Here is a 25,936-nt window from a genome sequence, read left to right on the forward strand (position 1 = left end):
ATGTAGAAAAAAATTGAAAATTAAAATTAACATAGGGGAAGAAAAAAAGAGGAAAACTCCACAGAACTGCAAAAGCCCAATGGAGAGGCAGAGGATTATGACAACAATAAAAAATGTGACTGAGGGGAAAAAAAAGCTCAAAAGCTTAATTGGATTTCTTAGTGCCAATTAAATCAACAACTACAACAGGGGGGAAAAGGAGGGGAAGAAAAAGAAAAAAAATCCAAAAGTATCTATAGAACAAGTCAATAATAATAATAAATGTTTTTCTTGAGTCACTGATATCAGAGTCCTTTTTCTTTTGTGGGAACCTCTCAATGACCTTTTATATATTCCATAGACACAGAGTCTGCCTAGTTAATCATGTAGATTTAATCTGCAGCTTGTACAGCTGGTGGGAAAGTCTTCTTCTTTAGCCACACTGCCCTTGGGTTTCAATTGTGGTTTTATTTCCACCTCTACATGTGGGTCATCCACTGGAGATTTGCACCTGAGGCTGCCCTGGAGGGCTTGGGTTTGCCCCTGTGAGGGCCAGGTGTGGAGGTGGTGCAGTTGCTTGGGTCACAGGGGTTCTGGCAGCACCAGGCACTCAAGGGGGTTGGCAGCTAAGGCAGCAGGAAATATAGTGCTCTAGAAGGGTATGGCTGGAGAAGGTGATGGCACCCCACTCCAGTACTCTTGTCTGGAAAATCCCATGGACGGAGGAGCCTGGTGGGCTGCAGTCCATGGGGTCACAAAGAGTCGGACACGACTGAGCGACTTCACTTTCACTTTTCACTTTCCTGCATTGGAGAAGGAAATGGCAACCCACTCCAGTGTTCTTGCCTGGAGCATCCCAGGGACGGGGGAGCCTGGTGGGCTGCCGTCTCTGGGGTTGCACAGAGTCTAACACGACTGAAGCAACTTAGCAGCAGCAGTAACCTTTATCTACCTCTATTTAACTTTGCATATCTGTTCTTTCTTTCCTTTTCCTCCTTTCCTCTTAACTGAAGCGACTTAGTGGCAGCAGCAGAAGGGTATGGCAACCAGTATTGGCCAATATGCTCCAGTATTCCTGCCTGGGGAAACCCCTCTCTGACAGAGAAGCCTGGCAGGCCACAGTCTACAGGGTCGCAAAGAGTCAGACACAACTGAAGCGACCCTGTGCACCTAGACGAAAGACTTTTTGCCTGTGGCAGCTCTGCCCCAGTGAGAGTTGAGTGTGAAGGTGGTGCAGCTGCTTGGCTTGTGGGGACCCTGGCAGCACCAAGTGTGCAGGGACACGGACTGCGTCTGCTGCAGGAATTATGGCCCTATCAGAGCCTTTTTTTGAGTCTCTTTTAGCTGGCGACCAGAAAGCCTCTTTGCTGGTCTTTCTCTGTAGCTCTGCCCATTCAGGCACTTAAAGGGCTCCTTTGCCTGGGGTCCTTCTCTGTCGTTCGAGGCATCAGGCACATAGAGGGGGCCCCCCTCTCTAGGGTCCTACTCTGTAGATCGGTGTGTCAGGCACTTAAAGGGGCACCCTGGGTGGGGTCCTACTCTGTAGTTCGGTGTATCAAGTATTTGATGCGCTAGCCTCTCTACTGTTCAGCTACTAATGCTGTCATGCAGGGAGAGAGAGGCTGTGGTGATGGCGCCACCCCCTACAGTGACTCAGCAGTACTGCCTTGCTTCCATGGTTGCCTGGCTTTCCTCCACGGGCAATTCCCACCAGGATCTCTTCCCTCACATCCCCTCAACCTGTCTCTCTACAGTCAACAGCAGCCCTCACCCTGGGATTGCTCCACAATCCCTAAACTCCAGCTCCCAGCTGCTGCGCCTTCCAGGGGACCAGCGTTCCTGTCCGGAGTATCTATGGCTGCAGCAAGGACTGTCTGATTCTCATTCAATTTAGGTTGCCACAGATCAGCTGTGGCACTCTCAGCCTTAAATGTTTCTTCTCTGACTCAGACAGTTGCCCTGATGTGGGGATCGGACCCCTGCTTCAGTTCCCCCACCCTCTGAGGGCAGGTCCAGTCCTACTAACACTCCTGTTTTTCCCCTAGTTCCTTCATCTACTGAGTTTTGAGTGGTTCTTTTCCACTGGTCAGGTACTCCTGTCCTCTCTCAGCTGGTGTTCGGCATGCACTTCTGTGTCTGAAGGTGTATTCCTGATGTATCTGTGGAGAGAGATGTACTCCATGTCCACCTACTCTTCCGCCATCTTGTTCTCTTTGAAGACTTGATCTTCTTCCAGGAAAGAGTTTACAGTTCAAGATAAGAGTGCTGAATGATGATGGAGGCAGTCCTGGGAGTCAGGCGAGCTCCCAGCTGCTCCACAGTCTTCCTGCCAGCCTCGATTTCTACACATTTTTTAAGTGAAAAAAAAAAAACAAAAACAAAAAACCTATCACTTTAACAACTTCACTAAGGTATAACAAACATACAATAAAATACATACATTTAAAATGTACAGTTTAATATGTTTTGACATGTGTATATGCCCATGAAGCCATCACAATCAAGACAATAAATATATCTATCATCCCCAAAAGTTTCCTCATGTCCCTTTGTAACCTCCCCTCTTGCCCTTCCCTTTTTTTAAAGTTTTTAAAATAACATTTCTTAAAAGTAACATGTGCATAATAGGAAATAAAAAAACACGAGAAACAAAAAACAAAGTCATTCATAATCACAAGCAGTTTACCATTTGACGTGTCCTTCCGGGTCTCACTGTGTATTTTCACAACTAAGCATCCATTTTTATGTAATTAAGATCCTATAGTTATGTATCATGCTGTTTCACACATCATGAATATTTATCATTTCAAAGTCCCAAAGCTATGAGTATTTCGATAACCAAGATTACACTACATCAAGTCAACCTGGAAGGAAAAAAATTGTAATCCTGAATTTCCTGCCTTCTGGTGACAAAAATTTCAGAAAAGACAAAAATGACAACAGGCCTCTAGATAAAGATATTGGCAGAATTGTTATTAATATACCGCATTCCCTGAATGTTCAGTTAAAAATGAGACATAAAGCAACAGAGTACATAAAGTAAATGCTTCTAAGATGCTTCATTATCCAATCTAAATTATTCAAGTATTAGCAAACAGGTGTTTCCACCGAATTACTTAAAAGTGCATTCCTACAGTACAGCCAAGAGATGCACACACAACAGTGGTTTTCATTAAAATATAAACATGAACACATCCACATACATCTCTCCCTTTATACTTCCTTCTGCCCCTCTGCTGCCAAACTAAATGGACAAGTCCTGACATACATTTCTCAGACATGGTTTAACAATTCCATGTCCAAGATGCTGTTTTTTCATATCAGTTATAACAAAGATATTTATAAATTGGTTAATTCACTAGCTCTACTTTTTATCATACATTGTCACCTCAGGACATCCCCAGGTAACTACTGACCAGCTTTCTGTCACTACAGATTAGTTTGAATTTTCTAAAGTTATATATAAGTGGAATCATAAGTATATGCTCTTTTTTTTGTTTAGCCTCTTTCACTCAGCATAACTATTTTGAGATTTATCCATAGTGTTCCATGTAATAAGTTCATTGGTAAATACTCTTCCATGTAAGGATATATCATCATTTGTTTATCCATCAACTTGCTGATGTACATATAGACTATTTCCAGTTTTTAGCTATTACAAATAAAGCTGCTATGAATACAGCAAACACATGTCTTTTGTACAGACATACTTTCTTTCCTCTTGAATAAATGTCTAGTGGTTGGATTATATGTGTGCCCAGTCACTCAGTCATGTCCAACTCTTTGCAACGCCAGGGCTGTAGCCTGCCAGGCTCCTCTGTCCATGGAATTTTCCATGCAAGGATACTGGAGCACACCTCCTCCGTCCATGGAATTTTCCAGGCAAGAATACTGGAATGGGTTGCCATTTCCTACTCCTGGATTATATAGTAGGTAAATATTTAACTTTCTAAGAAAACTGCAGAACTACTTTCCAAAGTGTACTACTTTACATCACCACCAGCAGTATATGAGAGTTCCAGTTCCTCAGCATCCTCAGCAACACTTGGTAGGTTCAGTTTTTAATTTCAGCTATTCTAGTGGGGTAGTGGGGTTTCATTATGGTAATATGCATATCCCACACGACTAATTATGTTGAACATTTTTTTCATGTGCTTATTGCCATCTATATGTCTACTTTGGTATAACATCTATTTAAACTTTTGCCCATGTTTTAATTAGATGTTCTTATTATTGAGCTTTGAGAGTCCTTTATTTTGGATACAAGTCCTCTATTGGTGTCTTTCAAAAAGCAGGAGTTTTAATTTTGATGAAGTCAAATTTATCATTTTATCAATTTTTCTTTTATGGATCATGCTTTTGGTGTGTAATTAACAAACGTTTGCCTAACTTATGTTCATAAACATTATTCTAGAAGCTTCATAGTTTAAAATTTAACTTAAAATGTACAGTTATAATTAAAATGGTTAAGATGATAAATTTTATGTCATATGTATCTCACCACAACAAAAACAAGTGGGGAAAAATGTTCTTTTTTTTTTTTTTTAGTTTTTGCATGTTCTATCCACTACACCACCACTTGTTGAAAAAAATCCTCTCTCTAGCACTGTGCTTACCCTACAGAGATGAAAGGACCTATTATCCAAAATTTGGTTCAGATGTTGACCCTGATGATACCGTCCAGTACCTGGAAGGTATGTAAAGGGTTTCATAATGTGTCTTTTTGGGGAGAGCAGGGAAGGCTCCTAAGGAGGTCTAAAATGGTTTGAGAGAGCAAGGCAAAGAAATTGGTCCTGTTTTTACTGTAGTTAGGGAAAGGGACTGGGGTGAGGGTTTCTGTATGTGAGCAGCTGTGGCTTACATGGCTTGAACTTTCTGTTCATTAAAGAAGAAAGCATCTGAGCTTTCTCATCAACTTCCCCAGATATAGGACAGAAATGGATAGAAGTGCTAGGGTTTCAAATGTGTTAGTGATCAAGTATCAAAATCAAAGTCAGGTGTTTTATTACAATTCACTCCTCATACTTAACTGGTGACATTTCACTTAATTGAATGTGAACTTCTTTAATTAAGCTATTTTGGCACTATATGAGGTTGGCAGCTTGAGAGTAATAAAGATGAGAGTTCCACTGAATGCCACGTTCAGCAGCTCAGCATTGTATATTTTGAGAAGTGAAATGAGTGCCTTGGTCACTATGGATAATATCTGGAACTCCAAAAGAGATAAAGAATGTCTTGATGAGGCTTCTGTGGCTTTAGCACATGCACAGAAATATTTGGTTAATACTGGGTGTCTTGTAAGGCAAGAGGTTCCCAGAGTTCTTTTTACCTAAAGGATTAACCTTGGGTAAGTTGTTGTTGCTGTCACTGGCAGGACCAGACAACCAACTATTGGCCATGGCTCAAGAGTCAGAAAAAATGTGAGAGAGAATTGACTGTTGAGTAGAGCATATAGTGCTAAGATAACTGTGTGGAGTTTGGCCAGGAGTGCCAACCCTCAGATCCTGCCCTTGATCAGGAAACATCCTGCTTAAGGAATTAATAGCAACAGCTTTCCCATGGGCTCCATCAACTGTGATGCCATCCAAACTGTACAAACTCCTTTTAACATTCACTCAGTTGATTCTCGGGGCTCCCCAAGTATCTAAAAGGTCCAATAGAAGGGCGACATTCTCCAGCACTATGGCATCTAGCAAAGGACTGAGGACGAGGGAGACCAATCCCTCCTGTAGGTGGAATATGCCAGAGGCTCAGGTTTAACTATACTGTACTGCTTTTGTTTTGGGAAGGAAGCCTTGATGACGTACTGAGTACTTCCATGACCTAAGGTGTTGGGGGCCAGAGTGAGGTACTCCGCCCATGGCAAAGGTCATGAGGAAGGAGGCTCGACATACGCAAAGGCGGGATCGAGCCTCAGGAGTCCCCCTGGAAATCCCCGAGCGTCTACCCCCATAACCAGAGCCTGCCTACTTTACTACTTTGTGCTCTTACCTACACCTCTGACTTTACGGGGGGCTGTCCCCCACCACCTCTTTCGGAGAAGGAGTTAACCTAGAGCTCCAGTTAATAATAATTCCTGGGCGTGATAAGAGTGTTTTAACCTACAAACTCCTCTGAAGGTTCTCTAGCCTGCCTGACAGGCTCTCCGGCCACATGTAATTGCTCACAGCCTCCCAACCGTAAGAGGCACAAGATGCTTTAAACCCTCTAAAAACAGGTTCTTTAGAGAAGTTAGAAAACTATTAGTATAAGTATAATGGGCTGATTAGAAATTGTGTTGGTGAAGGGTTTTTCATTTGTTGAGCCAATGTTTGTTGCTAAGTCTCCACATCCCCTGCCCTTACACACATTAATGAATATATAGAATTAACCTTTGATATTAATCACGTTAGACCTTAGGCTAAGTAAATTCTTTCCCTAACTAAAACCCACTACACCCTCACCCTGTAGGAATGTAACTTTATTTGGGTGGCGTCTGTTTTGAGAATAATCAGCCCTGGAGAAATAAGTGTCCTGATTGACTGACCGCTGTCACAAGGAGAGGGTCGTAAATTGTCAGCAGGCCCCCCTGGCCAGAAGATGATGTAACACCCCTAAGACCTCTGTATACATTTGTGTGAAGCACCTGACTTTAATAAAAGTCAGGACTGCTGTCCCCACGTGACTTTTGTATAACATCTCAGTGTATAAAAACAGACTCTGGAAAATAAAGAATTGGGATCAGTTTCTCAAAATACTGGTCTCCCCATGTCTCTCTCTCCCTCTGGCTGAGTCTCCATCTGGAGCGCGGAACCCACCAAGCTTACTAATTTTGCCTGGGCTTCTAAGATCCGACCGGGGAGGCCTCAGTGTCTCCTCTCCTTCGGGAGAACGGAAGGACGCCTGCGGCCTACGTAAGTGGTGCAAGCTTCTTGTCTTGAAGTTTTATTGGTCCCCCGCGTAAACCAAGCTACTCAGCCTCTTTTCTCCACTGAATTTTCCTACTGAGCTATCCTTATTCTATTACTCTTTATATCTCTAATTAATATCTAATTGAAGCTATCGTATCCTGACCCTCGCCGATGCCGTCCCCGCTTCGAACTCCCTGGATCAGCCGAGGCTGGACCTCGGCACTAAGGCATAATAGGCATCTGAGGAGGAAGGGTCATGGTCTTAGGACCTATCAGATTTTCCAGTAAAATCAGTATGTAGCCAACAATTACTACTAATGGTGTATAGCATAGGATCAAGGAGGGCAACTTCTTGCATCAAAAGTTTCCAGACAATTTATGGCCATAATGGGTAGCCGAGAGACTTTAGGCAGCAAAGGAAGAAGTTGCTAAAGCCTCTGCAGTGAAGAGGTCTTTGGGGGAACTAAGGTGTGGGGAAAGTATTTAGGCAACATGGCATCAGTCAGGCTCTCCTGCCCCACTCCCTCACGCCCTCTTACCTATGTTCTGTAAACAACGTTGCTGACCTTGCATGGTTATGTAGCAGCTGGAGCACTGTGCCTGCACCCCCACTTGACCATGGGCCACTTTTGTTCTTAGTATATCAGTGCTATTTGAGGACTCCTGGCTGCTGTTGCCCAGAGAGAATAAACATGTCTGCAGTCCCCACAGCTCCTCGAGTCTTCTTCCAGCTTCCCCAGTCGCACCTTATCTACCTTGGGTTCAGTGAACCATGCGAGCACCAAGACATAAGGGGACTGCATGTTTTTTTCAACCTGGACAAAATTTCAGAGCATTTTGTTATAAAATCTCCATTCAAGGTATCTGTAAGTAATAGCATAAATAGGCTTAAGTAAAATTTATAAATGAGAAATGTGTTGTCTTCAAAAGCTCAAAAAGCCAAAATGATATTATGCTTATTTGAACACTGCCAAGAGGGTCAATCCCCTTCATGGATTGCAGCCTTATCACGGCAAAGGGACTTGCATAATTCAATGAAGCTATGAGCCATGCTGTGCAGGGGACCCAAAATGGATGGGTCATAGTGAAGAGTTCTGACAAAACATGGTCCACTCAAGAAGGAAATTGCAATCCACTCCAGTATTCTTGCCTGGAGAACCCCAGAGACAGTATGAAAAGGCAAAAAGTATGACACTGGAAGATGAGCCCCACAGGTTGGAAGGTATCCAACAAGCTACTGAGGAAGAGCAGAGGGCAATTACTAACAGCTCAGAAAGAATGAAGTGGCTGGGCAAAAGCAGAAAAGACATTTAGCTATGGATGTGTCTGGTGGTGAAAGTAAAGTCTGATGCTGTAAAGAACAATATTGCATAGGAACCTGAAATGTTAGATCCATGAATCAAGGAAAATTGGATGTGGTCAAGCAGGAGATGGCAAGACTGAACATTAACATCTTAGGACCTATCAGTGAACTAAAATGGACGGGAATGGGTGAATTTAGTTCAGATGACCATTATATCTACTACTGTGGGCAAGAATCCCATATAAGAAATGCAGTAGCCCTCATAAGCAACAAAAAAGAGTCCGGAATGTAGTACTTGGGTGCAGTCTCAAAAACAGCAGAATGATCTGTTTGTTTCCAAGGCAAACGATTCAGCATCACAGTAATTCAAGTCTATGCCCCAACCACTGATGCTGAAGAAGCTGAAGTTGACCAGTTCTGTGAAGACCTACAAGACCTTCTAGAACTAACACCAAAAAAAGATCTACTTTACACTATAGGAGATTGGAATGCAAAAGTAGGAAGTCAAGAGACCTGGAGTAACAGGCAAGTTTGGCCTTGGAGTACAAAATGAAACAGGGAAAAGGCTAACAGAGTTTTGCCAAGAGAACACACTAGTCATAGCAAACACCCTCTTCCAACAACCCGAGAGACAACTTTATACATGGAGCAAGTGTTTTTTACTTTCGTGGCTGCAGTCACCATCCACAGTGATTTTAGACCCCAAGAACATGGTCTCTGTCACTATTTCCACTTTTTCCCCATCTATTTGCCATGAAGTGATAGGACTGGATACCATGATCTTAGTTTTTTGAATGTTGAGTTTTAAGCCAGCTTTTTCACTCTCCTCTTTCACCCTCAAGAGGCTCTTTAGTTCTTCACTTTCTGCCATTAGAGTAGTATCACCTAAATATGAGGCTGTTCATATTTCTCCCAGTAATCGTGATTCCAGCTTGTGATTCATCCAGCTAGCATTTTGCATGGTGTACTCTGCATGTAAGTTAAATAAAGCAGGGTGATAATATACAGCCTCATTGTATTCCTTTCCCAATTTTGAACCAGTCAGTTGTTCCATGTCCAGTTGCTTCTTGACCCACATACAGTTTCTCAGGACACAGGTTAGGTGATCTGGCACTCCCATCTCTAAGAATTTTCCACAGTTTGTTGAGATTCACATGGTCAAAGTTTTTAGCATAGTCATTGAAGCATAAGTAGATGTTTTTTGGAACTCCCTTGCTTTCTCCATGACCCAACAAATGTTGGCAATTTGTTCTCTGATTTCTCTGCCTCTTTGAAGCCCAGCTTGTACATTTGGAAGTTCTCAGTTCATGTACTGCTTAAACCTAACTGGAAGGATTTTGAGCATAACCTTGCTAGCATGTGAAGTGAACACAATTGTACAGTAGTTTGAACATTTTTGGCATTGCCCTTCTTTGGGACTGGAATGAAAACTGATCTCTTCCAGTCCTGTGGCCACTGCTGAGTTTTCCAAATTTGCTGACATACTGAGTGAAGCACTTTAACAGCATCATTATTTAGATTTTAAATAGCTCAGCTGGAATTTTGTCTCACTTTTTTCATAGTAATGTTTCCTAAGACTCCAGTACACATCTATTAGAATAGCCAGAATCGGGAACACTGACAACACCAAAGGCTGACAAGGACATAAAGCAATGGGAACACTTATTCATTGTTGGTGTGAATGCAAAATGCTACAGCCACGTTAGAAGACAGTTCGGCAATTTCTTACACATCTAAACACACTCTTATCTTACAGTCCAGAAATTATGCTTCCTGATATTCAACTGAAACAGTTAAAAATTTATATCCACACAGAAACCTGAACACAATGTTTAAAACAGCTTAATTCATAGTTGCCAAAACTTGCACACAATCAAGATGTCCCTCAGTAGGCAAATGGATAAACTGTGGAACTTCCAGAAAATGGAATATTATTCTCTAAAAAAAAAAAAAAAAAAGAGCTATCCAGCCCTGAAAAGACATGGAGGAAGCTTAAAGAGATATTACTAAGTGAAAGAAGCCAATCTGAAAAGGTTACACCCAGTATGATTCCAACTATCTGACATTCTGGAAAAGGCAGAACTAAGGAGATGGTAAACACATCAGTGGTTCCCAGGGATCACGGGGAAGAAGGGATGAACAGGCAAAACACAGAGGATTTTTAGGACAGTGAAAATATTCAGTGATATTGTAATGGTTTTTCAGTTCAATTCAGTCGCTCAGTCGTGTCCGACTCTTTGCGACCCCATGAATCACAGCATGCCAGGCCTCCCTGTCCATCACCAACTCCTGGAGTCTACCCAAACTCATGTCCATCGAGTCGGTGATGCCATCCAGCCATCTCATCCTCTGTCGTCCCCTTCTCCTCCTGCCCCCAATCCCTCCCAGCATCAGGGTCTTTTCCAATGAGTCAACTCTTCGCATGAGGTGGCCAAAGTATTGGAGTTTCAGCTTTAGCATCATTCCTTCCAATGAACACCCAGGATTGATCTCCTTTAGGATGGACTGGTTGGATCTCCTTGCAGTCCAAGGGACTCTCAAGAGTCTTTTCCAACACCACAGTTCAAAAGCATCAATTCTTCGGCACTCAGCTTTCTTCACAGTCCAACTCTCACGTCCATACATGACCACTGGAAAAACCATAGCCTTGACTAGACGGACCTTTGTTGGCAAAGTAATGTCTCTGCTTTTGAATATACTATCTAGGTTGGCCATAACTCTCCTTCCAAGGAGTAAGCGTCTTAATTTCATGGCTGCAATCACCATCTGCAGTGATTTTGGAGCCCAAAAAAGTAAAGTCTGACACTGTTTCCATTGTTTCCCCATCTATTTCCCATGAAGTGATGGGACCAGATGCCATGATCTTAGTTTTCTGAATGTTGAGCTTTAAGCCAACTTTTTCACTCTCCACTTTCACTTTCTTCAAGAGCCATTTTAGTTCCTCTTCACTTTCTGCCATAAGGGTGGTGTCATCTGCATATCTGAGGTTATTGATATTTCTCCTGGCAATCTTGATTCCAGCTGTGCTTCTTCCAGCCCAGTGTTTCTCATGATGTACTCTGCATATAAGTTAAATAAGCAGGGTAATATACAGCCTTGACGTACTCCTTTCCCAATTTGGAACCAGTCTGTTGTTCCATGTCCAGTTCTGTTGCTTCCTGACCTGCATATAGGTTTCTCAAGAGGCAAGTCAGGTGGTCTGGTATTCCCATCTCTTTCAGAATTTTCCACAGTAATGGTGGTACATGTCATTATATATTTATTATATTTATTATATATGTAATGGTGGTACATGTCATTATATATTTATTCACACACAGAATGTACAACACCAAGAGTGAACCATAATGTAAACTATGGACTTCAGGTGGCAATGATGTGTCAATGTAGAGTCATCAATTTTAACAAATTTACCAGTCTAGTGGAAGATGCAATCATGAAGGAGGCTATGCATGTGGGAGGGCAAAGGATATATAAGAAATCTCTGTATCGTCTTCTCAACTTGGTTGAACCTAAAACTGCTATAAATAAAGTCTTACTGTGTGTTCATTTCAAAATATATACAAATACCAAATCATTATATTATACACCTGAAACTAACCCAGTGCTATTACTAATACAAATAACTAATATAACATTACGTCAATTTTTAAAATATTTATTATAGTTGATTCACAATGTTAATTTCTGCTGTACAGCAAAGTAATTCAGTTATACATATACATTATTTTTCATATTCTTTTCTATTATGGTTTATCACAGGAAATTGAATATAGCTCCCTGTGCTACACAGGAAGACCTTGTTGTTTATCCATTATATATACACCAGTTTGCACCTGCTAATTCCAGACTCCCAATCCTTCTCCCGTACAACCCCTGTTGGCAATTATAAGTCTGTTCTCCACGTCTGTGAATCTGTTTCTGTTTCATAGATATGTTCATCTGTGTTGTATTTCAGATTCCACATACAAGTGATATCATATGGTATTTGTATTTCTCTGACTTACTTCGTTTAGTATGATAATCCCTAGATCCATCCATGTTGCAGGAAATGTCATTATTTCATACTTTTTTAGAATGAGTAATATTCCATGGTATAGATAGACCACATCTTCTTTACCCATTCATCTGTTGATGGATACTTAGGTTGCTTCCATGTTTATAGTGCTACAATAAACATAGGGGTTCAGATATCTTCTCAAATTATAGTTTTATCTGGCTACATGCCCAAGAGTGGGCTTGCTGGATCATATGGTAATTCTGTTTTTAGTTTTTGAGGAACCTCTACACTGTTGTCCACAGTAGCTGTACCACTTTACATTCCAAACCATAGTGTTCCCTTTTCTCCACACCTTCTCTTACGTTTATTACTTGTAGACTTTTTTTTAGGTTAATTTGTGCTTTTATTTGCCAGTATAATTTAACTACAGTGGCCTAGAAATTTTTTGATGTTTAAAAAAAAATCACAATCCAACAAACACATACACACATATAATATGCATATATTTATAAAAGTGAAACAAAAGTTTTGCCAAAAACTTCTATCCTGAATGTTAATTTTTTTGAGACTTTTTAAAAGAAGTTTTAGGTTTACAACAAAACTGACAGGAAGGCAAATTCCCCATATCACCCCTCTCCTCACATGCACAACCAATATCAACAGATTAGTACCTTTAAAAAAAAAACAAACAAGGATGAACTACATTGACACATAGCACCAAAGTCAAAGTCCACAATTCACCTTTAGGTTTCCCTTTAATGAAATGAATAGTGTTCCACATTCTATGGATTTGGACAAAACTTTGATGACATATAACCATCATTATAATGTCATTCAAAGTATTTTCACTGCTCGTAGAAACTTCTGTATCTGTGTATTCATCTCCCCTTCACTCCCCTCAAACTCCTGGCACTGATCTTTTTATTGTCTCCATAGTTTTGTCTTTTCCAGAATAGCATATAGAACCTATTTTTTTTTTCTTTCTTTTCCCTTAAACAGAGAGGTTCAAAGCTTTTATGTCTGTAAGATCGCTCATGGCATACCCATGTATGGACCAAATAGACTCTAGGTGGCAAACTCACCTACTAAATATTGTAGCTTTCCTTCAAATATTGAGCCCTGTCCCACTGGTCCTGCCCAGCAGCCACGTGGAGGTACAGGGGGACATGTGTTGGATACTCATTCATAGAAGGCCAGAAATTTTGTGCCTCTTGTTACAATGAACCCAGATTCCTGTTGGGTGTGTTGTAAACAAAGGAGCCATTTCTTCAGGCCCCCTACTCTGAGCTACAGAGTAGCTAAAAACTAAAAGTCCCCTACCCCAGACTTCTAAATGATGGCCATTCTGACTAAAGTGAGGTGGTACCTCATTGTAGTTTTGATTTGCATCTCTCTAATAATTAGTGATTATAAGCATCTTTTCATGTGCCTATTGGCCATCTGTATGTCTTTCTTGGAAAAATATCTACTTAGGTCTTCTCCCTATTTTTCACTGGGTTGCTTCTTTTTTTGTTCTTGAGTTGGATAAGCTGTTTATATATTCTGGAAATTAAGCCTTTGTCAGTCATATCATTTGCAATTATTTTCTCCAAAATTATATATTAAATTTATAATTATGTTTGTAATATATATGACTTCCTGGTGGCTCAGTGGTAAAGAATCCGCCTGCCAATGCAGGAGACAGGGGTTTGATCCCTGAGTCCAGAAGATCCCCTAGAGAAAGAAATGGCTACCCACTCCAGTCTTTTTGCCTTGGAAATCCCATGAACAGAGGAGCCTGGCAGCCTACAGTCCATAGGGTCACAAAAGAGTTGGACACGACCTAGCAACTAAACAACATGTAATCATAATTATGTATATTATACACTATTACACCTTAATTTCTAAAACTGAATTATAGTTGATGTACAATGTTATATGCTACATGTATATAATAAAATAGTGATACAAAATTTTTAAAGGTTGTACTCCATTTACAGTAGTTATAAAATACTGTCTATATGCCATTATACAATATATCCTTTTAGCTTATTTATACATGACAGCTTGTAGTTCTTAATCTCCTACCCCTATATTGCCCATCCCCCCTTAATTACACCTCAATTTTTAAAAAGTCTTTAAAAATTAATTCTAGACAAAGGAGACAAGAATATACAATGGAGAAAAGACAGTCTCTTCAGCAAGTAGGGTTGGAAAAGCAGGACAGTCACACGTAAATCAATGAAGTTAGAACACTCCCTCACAAACACAAACTCAAAATGGCTTAAAGACTTAAATATAAGACATGACACCATAAAATTCCTAGAAGAAAACATACGCAAAATATTCTCTGACATTTCTTAGATCAGTCTTCCAAGGCAATAGAAATAAAAGCAAACGTAAACAAATGGGACCTAATCAAATATACAAGCTTTTGCACAGAAAACTGTAAACAAAATGAAAAGACAACCTATGGAATGGGAGAAAATATTTGCAAATAATGTGACTGACAAGGGCTTAATTTCCAGAATACATAAACAGCTCCTACAGCTCAATATCAAAAAAACAAACAATTCAATTAATAAATGGGCTGTTGCTGCTAAGTCACTTCAGTCGTGTCCAACTCTGTGCGACCCCATAGATGGCAGCCCACCAGGCTACCCCGTCCCTGGGATTCTCCAGGCAAGAACACTGGAGTGGGTTGCCATTTCCTTCTCCTATGCATGAAAGTGAAAAGTGAAAGTTAAGTCACTCAGTCATGTCTGACTCTTCATGACCCCATGGACTGCAGCCTACCAGGCTCCTCCATCCATGGGATTTTCCAGGTAAGAGTACTGGAGTGGGGTGCCATCACCTTCTCTGAATAAATGGGAAGAAGACCTAAATAGATATTTCTCCAAAGAAGATATACAGATGGCCAATACAGGCACCTGAAAAGATGCTCAGCGTTGCTAAGTGTTAAGAGAAATGCAAATCAAAACTACAGTGAGGTAACACCTCACAGTTAGAATGGCCATCATCAAAAAATTCTACAAACAATAAATGCTTGAGAGGATGTGGAGAAAAGTGAACCCTCTTAACAGTTTCGGTGGGAATGTAAACATAATGGAAAACAGTGTGGAGGGACCTCAAAATCTAGAGTTACCATATGATCCAGCAATCCCATTCCTGGGCATACATACCCAAACAACACTCTAATTCGAAAAGACACATGTACCCCTATGTTTATAGCTGTGCTATGTACAATAGTGAAGACATGGAAGCAACCTAAGTGTCCATTAATTGATGAATGGATAAAGATGTGGTAATACTCCTCCTAAAATAGAATTATCAGCAACATGGATGGACCTAAAAATTATCATATGAAGTAGAGTAAATCAGAGAAAGACAAATACTATATGATGCCACTTATTTGTGGAATCTTAAAAAAATGATACAAAATGAACTTATTTACAAAACAGAAACAAACTCACAGACGTAGAAAATAAACTGAAAGATACCAAAAAGGGAAGGGGGAAAAATTAGAAGTTTGTGATGAACAGATACACATAACTATATATAAAATAAAAAAAAAAAAAACAAGGACCTACTGTATAGCACAAGGACTATATTCAATATTGTGCAATAACCTATAATGGGAAAATCTGAAAAAAGATATATAAATATACACACACATACACCTGAATCACTTTGCTGTATACCTGAAACTAACACAACATTGTAAATCAACTATATTTCAATTTTTTTAAACAGTCTTTAAAAGAATCCTGTGTATCAGTAAGAAAAGAAAAACTAAAGAGTGTAATGCTGGCAATAAGAACAGACATATAGATCAATGGAATAGAATTGAGAGTTCAGAAATAAATGCATTAATCTGTCAACTGACTTTCGACAATGGTGCCAAGACCGCACAATGAGGAAAAACTAGTCTCGACTAAAGATGCTAGAACAGTGAAATATGCACATATAACAATGAAGCTGAGCTCTTACCTCACACCATATACAAAAATCAACTCAGAATGAATCAAGGACATACATATAACAACAAAAGCTGTAAAACTCTTAGATGAGAGAAAGGGTAAATCTTTATAATGTTGGGTCAGACAATAGTTTCTTGGTGCCGGCACCAAAAAGCACAAGCAATGAAAGAAAAAATACACATATTGGACTACATCAAAATGAAAAACTTTTGTGCATCAAAGGGTACCATCAAGAGAGTAAAAAGACAACCCACATAATGGGTATTAGCAAATATTTGCAAATCATGTCTGATAAGTCACTCATCTCACACGCTAGCAAAGTAATGCTCAAAATTCTCCAAGTGAGGCTTCAACAGTACATGAACCGAGAACTTCCAGATGTTCAAGCTGAATTTAGAAAAGGCAGAGGAACCAGAGATCAAATGGATCATAGAAAAAGCAAGAGAATTCAGAAAAACATCTACTTCTACACTAAAGACTTTGACTGTGTGGATCACAACAAACTGTGGAAAATTCTTAAAGAGATGGGAATACCAGATCATCTTACCTGCTTCCTGAGAAATCTGTATGCAGGTCAAGAAGCAACAGTTAGAACCAGACACGGAACAGACTGGTTCCAAATTATGAAAGGAGTACAGTAAGGCTCTATATTGTCACCCTGCTTATTTAGCTTGAAAATCCCATGGACAGAGGAGCCTGGTAGGCTGCAGTCCATAGGGACGCTAAGAGTCGGATACGACTGAGCGACGTTACTTTCACTTTTCACTTTCATGCATTGGAGAAGGAAATGGCAACCTACTCCAGTTGCCTGGAGAATCCCAGGCACGGGGAAGCCTGGTAGGCTGCCGTCTTTGGGGTCGCACAGAGTCAGGCATGACTGAAGTGACTTAGCAGCAGCAGCAGCACCAGAGTACATCATACAAAATGCTGGGCTGGATGAAGCACAGGCTGGAATCAAGATTGCTGGGAGAAATATCAATAAGCTCAGATATGCAGATGACACCACCCTTATGGCAGAAAGCAAAGAGGAACTTAAGACCCTCTTGATGAAAGTGAAAGAGGAGAGTAAAAAAGCTGGCTTAAAACTCAACAATCAAAAAATGAAGATCATGGCATCGGGTCCTATCACTTCATGGCAAATAGATATGGAAACAATGGAAACAGTGATAGACTTTATTTTCTTGGGCTCTAAATTCACAGCAGATGGTGACTGCAACCATGAAATTCAAAGACACTTTTCCTTGAAAGAAAAGCTATGACCAACCTAGACAGCATATTAAAAAGCAGAGACATTACTTTGTCAACAAAGATCCGTCTTGTCAAAGCTATGGTTTTTCTAGTAGTCATGTATGTGGACCATAAAGAAAGCTGAGCACCAAAGAACTGATGCTTTTGAACTGTGGTGTTGGAGAAGACTCTTGAGAGTCCCTTGGGCTGCAAGGAGATCCAACCAGTCCATCCTAAAGGAAATCAGTCCTGAGTGTTATTTGGAAGGACTGATGTTCAAGCTGAAACTCCAATACTTTGGCCACCTGATGCGAAGAACTGACTCTTTGGAAAAGACCCTGATCCTGGGAAAGATAGAAGGCAGGAGGAGAAGGGGACAACAGAGGATGAGATGGTTGGATGGCATCACTGACTCGATAGACATGAGTTTGAGCAAGCTCCAGAAGTTGGTGGTGGACAGGGAAGCCTGGCGTACTACAGTCCATGGGGTTGCAAAGAGTCAGACATGACTGAGCAACTGAACTGAACTGAACTGAAGGATCTAGTATCCAAGATATACAAAACCACTTAGAACTCAAATAAAACAACCCAAATGACAAGTCAATTAAAAATTGGCAATGAGGGCTTTCCTGGTGGCTCAGTGGTAAAGAATCTGCCTGCAAATGCAGGAGACACAAGTTGGATCCCTGATCCAGAAAGATCCCACATGCTGCAGAGCAAGTAAGCCTGTGTGCCACTACTATTGAGCCTGTGCTCCAGAGCCTGGGAATCACGACTACTGAACCCATGTACTACAACTACTGAAGCCCACACACCCTAGAGCCTGTGCCCCACAAGAAGCCACCTCAAGAGAAGCCTGAGCACCACTACTGAAGAGTAGTCCCTGTTTGCTGCAACTAGAAAAAAGCCTGTGCAGCCAAAAATAAATAAAATTAATTTTTAAAAAAATGGGCGATGAACCTGAATAGATATTTCTCCAAAGAACAAATATAAATGACCAAGAAACACATGAAAAGATGTTCAATGTCTTTATTAGGGAAATGCAAACCACAATGACATCCCAGTTCACATGTACTAGGATGACTATTCTAATCCCACCTCCCCAAGCAGAAAGGACTATTTGTCTCTTTTATTCACTGTTTTATTTCCTGAACTGGAACAGTCTCTGACACAAAGCAAGTACGTAATAAATATTTGTTAAATTAATAACAAGCTCTAGGAAATTACATTTCAGAGGAACCTCCAGAACTAGGAAAATATCATAGTATCCATTTTTCTCCATTGTTGGATTTGGTTACGGTTGTAAAGAGCCAACACTGCAGCTTAAAGCTTTTTGAACATGACAATTTTCCTTCTTTTTTTTTGGTGTCAAACTACACTAATTCTTTTAAAAAATGAAAAATAACAAGTATGAGTGAGGATGTGGGAAAATTAGAACTTTCATTTGATGTTGGTGGGAATATAAAATGCAACAACTCCTGTGAATGACAGTTTGGCAGTTCCTCAATAAGTTAAATGCAGAATTACAGTATGATCATGCTGCTTCATTCATGGGAATATAATAAATGAAAACAGATGTTAAAACTTGTGGGAGTTCCCTGGTGGTCTACTGGTTAGGATTCAGCACTTTCACTGCCATGGTCCAGGTTCAATCCCTGGTTGGGGAATTGAGATCCTATAAGCCACACGGCGCAGCCAAAAAACAAAAATTGAGTAGTAATGCCCTAGAAAGATATATTAAACACACACACAATTGGACATGAATATTAACAGCAGCACTATTCACAATAAGCGAAAGGTGGAAACCACCAAAATGTCCATCAACTGCCGAATGGATTAACAAAATGTGAACTATCCATACAATGGAATGTCATTTGGCCATAAAAAAGAACAAAGTACTGATATATAGTACAATATGGATAAACTAAATGAAAGAAGTCAGATATCAAAGGACACATTGCATGACTCCATTTATATGAAATATCAATAATAGGCAAATCTACAGAAACAGAAAGCAAATTCGTAGTTACTAGGGACTAGAAGGAGCATGAATCAGGAAGCGAGTGCTTAATTGAAAACAGGGTCTCATTTTGAAATGATGAAAATATTCTAGAACTAGACAGTGGTGATGGTTATACCATACTGTGAATATATTATGCCACTGAAGTATATATATACTTTAAAATGGTTTATATGGTGAATTTTATATTTTTCAATAAAAAAATAAATTTTATTTCTATATATAATTAATGAACATAGATAAAATGAAAAATTTAAAACAATTCCACTTATAGTAGCATCCAAAAAATTAAATTCACAACGATAAACTTCACAAATATGTACAAAATCTATACTTTGAAAACAATAAAGCACTGCTGAGAGAAAATAGAAGCAGTAAATTTCTCTTGCTCAGAGAGAAAGTAAAAAAAGAAGTAATAATTTTAAAAGAAACATATGTTAAAGTCTGCATTTTGGCATAAAAGATGTCTTACAAATGGTTTTAATTGAGAGAGCTTGAAATGAATTACTTTTTCTAGTTAAGAATAATCAAATTTTATACATATAGGAGTCAGTAAAAAATTTTTTTCCATTAGGTTATGTATAACACATTAGTAAGGGGTAAACAAAACTGCATCATGAGAAAAAATACCTTTGGTTACCTTTCTATCCCTCTAACCCTATCAGCCCAATAAAGATGGAATGGCAGCAGTGTTAATAAGCAATCCTGCTTACAGTAAAACTGACCCTTTTTTGGCATCTGGACTGGAAGGCTCCTGGTGAGAAGCCACAGCTTTGGGCTTCCCTAAATGCAGTATAATCATTCCATTCTTTGGAAAACCTTGGAAGTCAAGGCCTTGCTCATGGGCTAAGAAACATGAAATTACCAAGCCATGACAACTTGCAACCACTGGCATGAGCTTTTTTTCTTCTTCTTTACACCTGGGCTGTCATTTAGGAAAGCAGAGAAAGCCTCAGGAATGCTGCGAGGATCCTTACTGACCACGATTCTAATGCTGTTCTCACCACATGCAGTGTTTACTGTCATAGCTGAGAGCTTTTAAGTTTAAATGTCTATCTGAACCCCAGATCAACAGCAATCATAAAGCCACTGCATGACCTAATGAATTTAGTTTAGAAAGCAGATATTAAAAGTTCAAGAAACCACATAAGGCAAATTCACCTCTTAAAAAGTTAGAAGAATATGCGACATTATAAGAGGAGAGAACTCAGAAAAATAGGACTTTAATGGGGACTTAGTATTTTAAAGCGTCTACTAAAAACTAGACCAAATTAATGACTATTCAGTTCAGTTCAGTTGCTCAGTTGTGTCCGACTCTTTGCGACCCCATGAATCGCAGCACTCCAGGCCTCCCTGTCCATCACCAACCCCCAGAGTTCACTCAGACTCACGTCCATCGAGTCAGTGATGTCATCAGCCATCTCATCCTCTGTCATCCCCTTCTCCTCCTGCCCCCAATCCCTCCCAGCAGCAGAGTCTTTTCCAACGAGTCAACTCTTCGCATGAGGTGGCCAAAGTACTGCAGTTTCAGCTTTAGCATCATCCTTCCAAAGAAATCCCAGGGCTGATCTCCCTCAGAATGGACTGGTTGGATCTCCTTGCATCCAAGGGACTCTCAAGAGTCTTCTCCAACACCACACTTCAAAGACATCAATTCTTCAGCGCTCAGCCTTCCTCACAGTCCAACTCACATCCATCCATGACCACAGGAGAAAACCATAGCCCTGACTGCTGCTGCTGCTGCTAAATGGCTTCAGTCGTGTCCGACTCTATGCTACCCCATAGACGGCAGCCCACCAGACTCCCCGGTTCCTGGGATTCTCCAGGCAAGAACACAGGAGTGGGTTGCCATTTCCTTCTCCAATGCATGAAAGTGAAAGGTGAAAGTGAAGTCGCTCAGTCATGTCCGACTCTTAGCGACCCCATGGACTGCAGCCTACCAGGCTCCTCCATCCATGGGATTTTCCAGGCAAGAGTACCTTTGTTGGCAATGTCTCTGCTTTTGAATATGCTATCTAGGTTGGTCATAACTTTCCTTCCAAGGAATAAGTGTCTTTTAATTTCATGTCTGTAGTCACCATCTGCAGTGATTTTGGAGCCCCGAAAAATAGTCTGACACTGTTTCCACTGTTTCCCCATCTATTTCCCATGAAGTGATGGGACCAGATGCCATGATCTTCGTTTTCTGAATGTTGAGCTTTAAGCCAACTTTTTCACTCTCCACTCTTACTTTCATCAAGAGGCTTTTTAGTTCCTCTTCACTTTCTGCCATAAGGGTGGTGTCATCTGCATATCTGAGGTTATTGATATTTCTCCTGGCAATCTTGATTCCAGCTTGTGCTTCTTCCAGCCCAGCGTTTCTCATGATGTACTCTGCATATAAGTTAAATAAGCAGGGTGACAATATACAGCCTTGACGTACTCCTTTTCCTATTATGCAAATTATTTAAAAGCATATAGATCACCAATTATTTAAGTCTAAGAGGAAAGCATCATTGTACTGCAGGCCTTACTGTCACATTTAAGCATCCGCCCAGGTGGCAGGGGGACAGTTTGGGGGGTCCACCGTACACATCTGAAATGGGAACAAAGCAACCCTGAGTGGTAGGAGGGGGATTTGGGAGCCAGGAGCCCTGACTTGGGAGTTTGCACATCAGGCACTCTCGTCGGGGCAGGAGGGGGCTGAGGGACCGTTCTCGTCCACTTGGGCCGCTGCCCCACTCCTGCCGCTGCACCGGAGCCGGCCAGACGACTCGGGGAGGCTCCGGACAGGGCGCCCCGTCTGCTCAGGGTAAACCCACGCCCCCTCTCACGCAGCCCAGCCACAGGGCACGACACTCGCCCGTCTGACCGCCGCCAGGTGGACACCGGCCGGGCCGCGGCTCCGGGCGCTTCCCCGGCAACCCCTCGGCTCGGCCGGGCCGGTTCGGGGCTCCCGCGGTGGCCACAGAGCCCGAGGGCCGGCCCACTCGCTCGGCCGCCAGGACCCCGGCGAGGCGGCCTCTCCACAGCCAACGGCCACAGGCAACGGCCGCCTGCCCGCGCGCACCCGCTCCGCTGGCCCGCGTGTTCGGTGCCCGGCCCCCGACGCCCACCTGTTGGTCGCACTCGGGGCATGATTTGGTGGCCATCTTCACTTTCTTAGCTCGAGTTGCAGACATGCTTTTCTCTGAAGGCAGCGGCAGCAGCAGCGGCTGCGGCGGCTCGGGCTTCGCCCCTCGTACCTCAGGCGCCCAGCCTCAGCCCGCCAGGTCCAGGCTAGCCGGACCCAGGCTCTGACGAGTAAGAGCGGGAGCGTCCGCAAGCTCTCTCAGAGCCTGCGGGCCGAAGGGGCGAGGCACGACGTGCGCCGGCTCTGAGGGTCTGCGGCACAGCTCCCATTCACAGGGATCGGCTCCTCGCAAGATTACTTGGCCTGGATCTTCTGGCTGAACAATGGGTACGCCCCCTGTAGGCCGGCATGGGGACATGGCTTGGCCGCGACTCCGCAGTGAAGGGCGTCGGGCTCGACCAACGAATGGGTCGTGGTATTGAGCACAGACACGACTGAAGCGACTTAGCAGCAGCAGCAGCAGCAGCAGGATCATGGTGCTGTGCACGCCCCGTCTCTGAGAGGAAGAAGAGAGAGTGAAAAGCAGGTGGAGAGTGAGGTGCTTGGCACAGATCCTGATGTTTGATAAACTTCCGTTTCGCAAGTCTAATCATTGAGGAATTGGAGTAGAGATGTCATTAATGCCCTGGACCCAGGGTTGGGGATTAAAAATTCATTCGTTTAACGAATAATTGCCTAAGGCCCACTATCGGGCAATTTGAATAATACGCAATTTGTCTGCCCTCAAACACCATCTAGCTGTTTAGATCTGTTACTACTTGCTGCTGCTGCTGCTGCTGCTGCTGCTGCTGCTGCTGCTGCTAAGTCGCTTCAGTCGTGTCCGACTCTGTGCGACCCCATAGATAGCAGCCTACCAGGCTCCCCCGTCCCTGGGATTCTCCAGGCAAGAACACTGGAGTGGGTTGCCATTTCCTTCTCCAATGCATGAAAGTGAAAGTGAAGTCGCTCAGTCGTGTCCGACTCCTAGCGACCCCATGGACTGCAGCCTCCCAGGCTCCTCAGTCCATGGGATTTTCCAGTACTACTGGAGTGGGGTGCCATTGCCTTCTCCGGTTACTACTTAAGAGCCCACAATGAAAGACCAGTTTGTTTTAAATTCATCATGTATTTTTAGGAAAAAAAAAATTACTCGTAAAATGAAGTGAAAAAAAAATATACAAAATACAAGTTCATTTTTTAAATGTGGAATTCGACAGCCATAAAACTACACTTAAAAAATTACATTTCAACAATTGGAGCAAACATAACAAAGAAAATAATTTAAGAAAGTAAACTTCATTCTGACAAAATTTGCCAATGAGCATTTATTACAATGGGTATTGCACTGATATCTGTTCTACAATTTTAAGGAAAGCAAAGGCATTAGTGAAATTTCTACTCTACATGTTAATGTCTGTAAGCACACTTTGAATGAAGACAATGTATATAAAAAGACAATGTATAAAAAAAGTTTTCAGTGTGACAAATAAGGTTGTTTCTTGTTTACTCATTCACCTAAATGAGTTTGGATTGATAAAAGCACCACTTGTAGAGAAAAATTTACGTCGAAACTGTCTCTGGGTTCTTGTGGCAGGAAAACTATCTTAAACCATTAAACTATGTTAATGGTGATGGAAGAATAGATTTTAAAGCAATTTTAGTACATTCATGATTCATTCTTACCCTTTCTCCAAAATGAACTGATGATGTAGTTTCATAATTCATATTCAAAGGAGGAGGAGCCCCCTCAGAAAGGAGCACAAGGCTTTAGAGGGGATGAAGGGAGAGAGATTTGGACCCCAAATTTTCTCTCTGTTCTTTGGCTTCTGTGTGGTCCCAGACGATATGCCTCATCCAGCTTCAAGGCTGCTGACAGGCAGCTGGAAATGACACAGGAGCTTCAGAAGAAGCCTGACCCCAGCCAGCCCCTGCTGTTCAGGAAGGTGTTCACCGATCACATGCTGATAGTGGGACGGAACAGGGAGAAGGGCTGGGGTCAGCCCCAAATCCAGCCCTTCCAAAACCTCACTCTGCTCTCGGCCCGCTCGGCTCTCCACTACTCCCTGCAGCTCTTCGAAGAAGACCTGAACGCGTTCAAAGACGGGGGACCAGCGCGTGCGCCTCTTCCGACCTTGGCTCAACGTGGAACTCATGCTGTGTTCAGCTCTGTGCCTCTGCCTGCAGTTTTGACAAAGCTGAGTTGTTGGAGTGCATCCGCCGGCTAATGAAAGAAGACAAGGACTGGGTTCCTGAGGACATAGGCTCCAGCCTCTATGTGCTGCCAGTGGTAATCCAGAAGGAGCCCTCACTACATGTCTGCAATCTTCCCCTGGCTATGCCTTGAGCCCTGGCTCCCTCCTGGAGGATCCATCCTTCATCTGAGCCTGGGTAGGTGGGGTCGGCGACTGCAAGATGAGGGAAAATTAAGCGCCCACTGTGTTCGTGCAGCAGGAAGCACAAAAGAAGGATTGCGAACAGGTCCTCTGGCTATACGGGCCTGACCTCCAATTCATCGAGGTGGGCACCATGAACATCTTTGTCTTCTGAACCTACAACTATGGGGCGCTGGAACTGGTGATCCCACCACTGGACCGTGTCATCTTGCCTTGATTAGTCCGACAGAGTCTGCCGGACCTGGCTCGGACCTGGGGTGAGTTCCAGACTGTGGAGTGTAAGATCACCATGAATATGTTCCTGCAGGCGCTGGAGGAACTGCTTGTCAGGTCTGCCACATGCATCGAATCCTGTACCAAGGCAAGCATTTCCACATTCCCACTAAGGAAAATGGGCTGAGCTTATCCTCCACTTCCATAAGGAGCTGAAGGCGATCCAGTAGGGATCAAAAGCCCACAAAAGGATGTTCCCGGTGCAGTGCTGCAGGCTATGCCGAACCACTCACTCCAGGGACCACCGACCTGCAGCATCCAGCCCAGTTGGACCTTTACCTCCATACCAATGACTCACCTGAAGTGATATGAAATAAAAGATGGAGGAACCTGGGACTCTGGTGCCCCCACATTACACTCCCAAAGTCATAAGGGCCTGACTCAGGCATCTTGGCCTCTAGCCCTGCCACTCAGGCCTTGGGGACCTGTACTGCCCTCTGTTCTGTATTGTGTGGTCAAGGATTGTGGAGTCAAGATGTTTAGGAAACACCTTGACGCCAAATCTGCATCTCTGTTTTCAGGCTGGATCTCCCCAGGGCTGCCATTGAGTTTTTTCCTTTAGCTGCAATTTTGGGAAAAAAAAAAAATGCCAAGGAACAAGAAAAGAAATTCATATTCAATCCTAATGAGTAGCTAGATCTGACAATTTATCCAAGAGAGTAATGGTTAGAATTTAAAATGTCTTTCAGTGAAATAAATTGATTCCAGATCCATGATTTTCCTGTATGGGGATCTTCTTTTGAGGTAAAGTGAATTCAAACTGTTCTATAACATTTGTATAATATTTAATTATAATTTTTC

General features: G+C 42.1%; 1 non-coding gene and 2 pseudogenes across 2 annotated transcripts in view; 1 reads left to right on the forward strand and 2 right to left on the reverse strand.

The window, feature by feature from the left end:
• The window catches only part of LOC147353141 (uncharacterized), a 62,700-nt pseudogene extending 39,063 nt beyond the window's left edge, over positions 1 to 23,637 (reverse strand). The window contains exon 1 of the transcript XR_015146695.1: positions 22,174 to 23,637. The product of XR_015146695.1 is annotated as an uncharacterized LOC147353141 (transcript). The remainder of the gene's footprint in view (positions 1 to 22,173) is intronic.
• On the reverse strand, positions 13,339 to 13,465 carry LOC147353143 (small nucleolar RNA SNORA11). Its single transcript, XR_015146769.1, has one exon. It is a non-coding gene; the product is annotated as a small nucleolar RNA SNORA11 (small nucleolar RNA).
• Positions 23,638 to 24,241: 604 nt separating the features above from the next.
• LOC147353144 (branched-chain-amino-acid aminotransferase, mitochondrial pseudogene) lies at positions 24,242 to 25,469 on the forward strand (annotated as a pseudogene).
• Positions 25,470 to 25,936: the final 467 nt, after the last annotated feature.

The sequence above is a fragment of the Bos grunniens genome, chromosome 18 (assembly GCF_055505025.1).
Source record: "Bos grunniens cultivar Pamir isolate PY7600 chromosome 18, Bosgru_T2T1.0, whole genome shotgun sequence".
Lineage (NCBI taxonomy): Eukaryota > Metazoa > Chordata > Mammalia > Artiodactyla > Bovidae > Bos > Bos grunniens.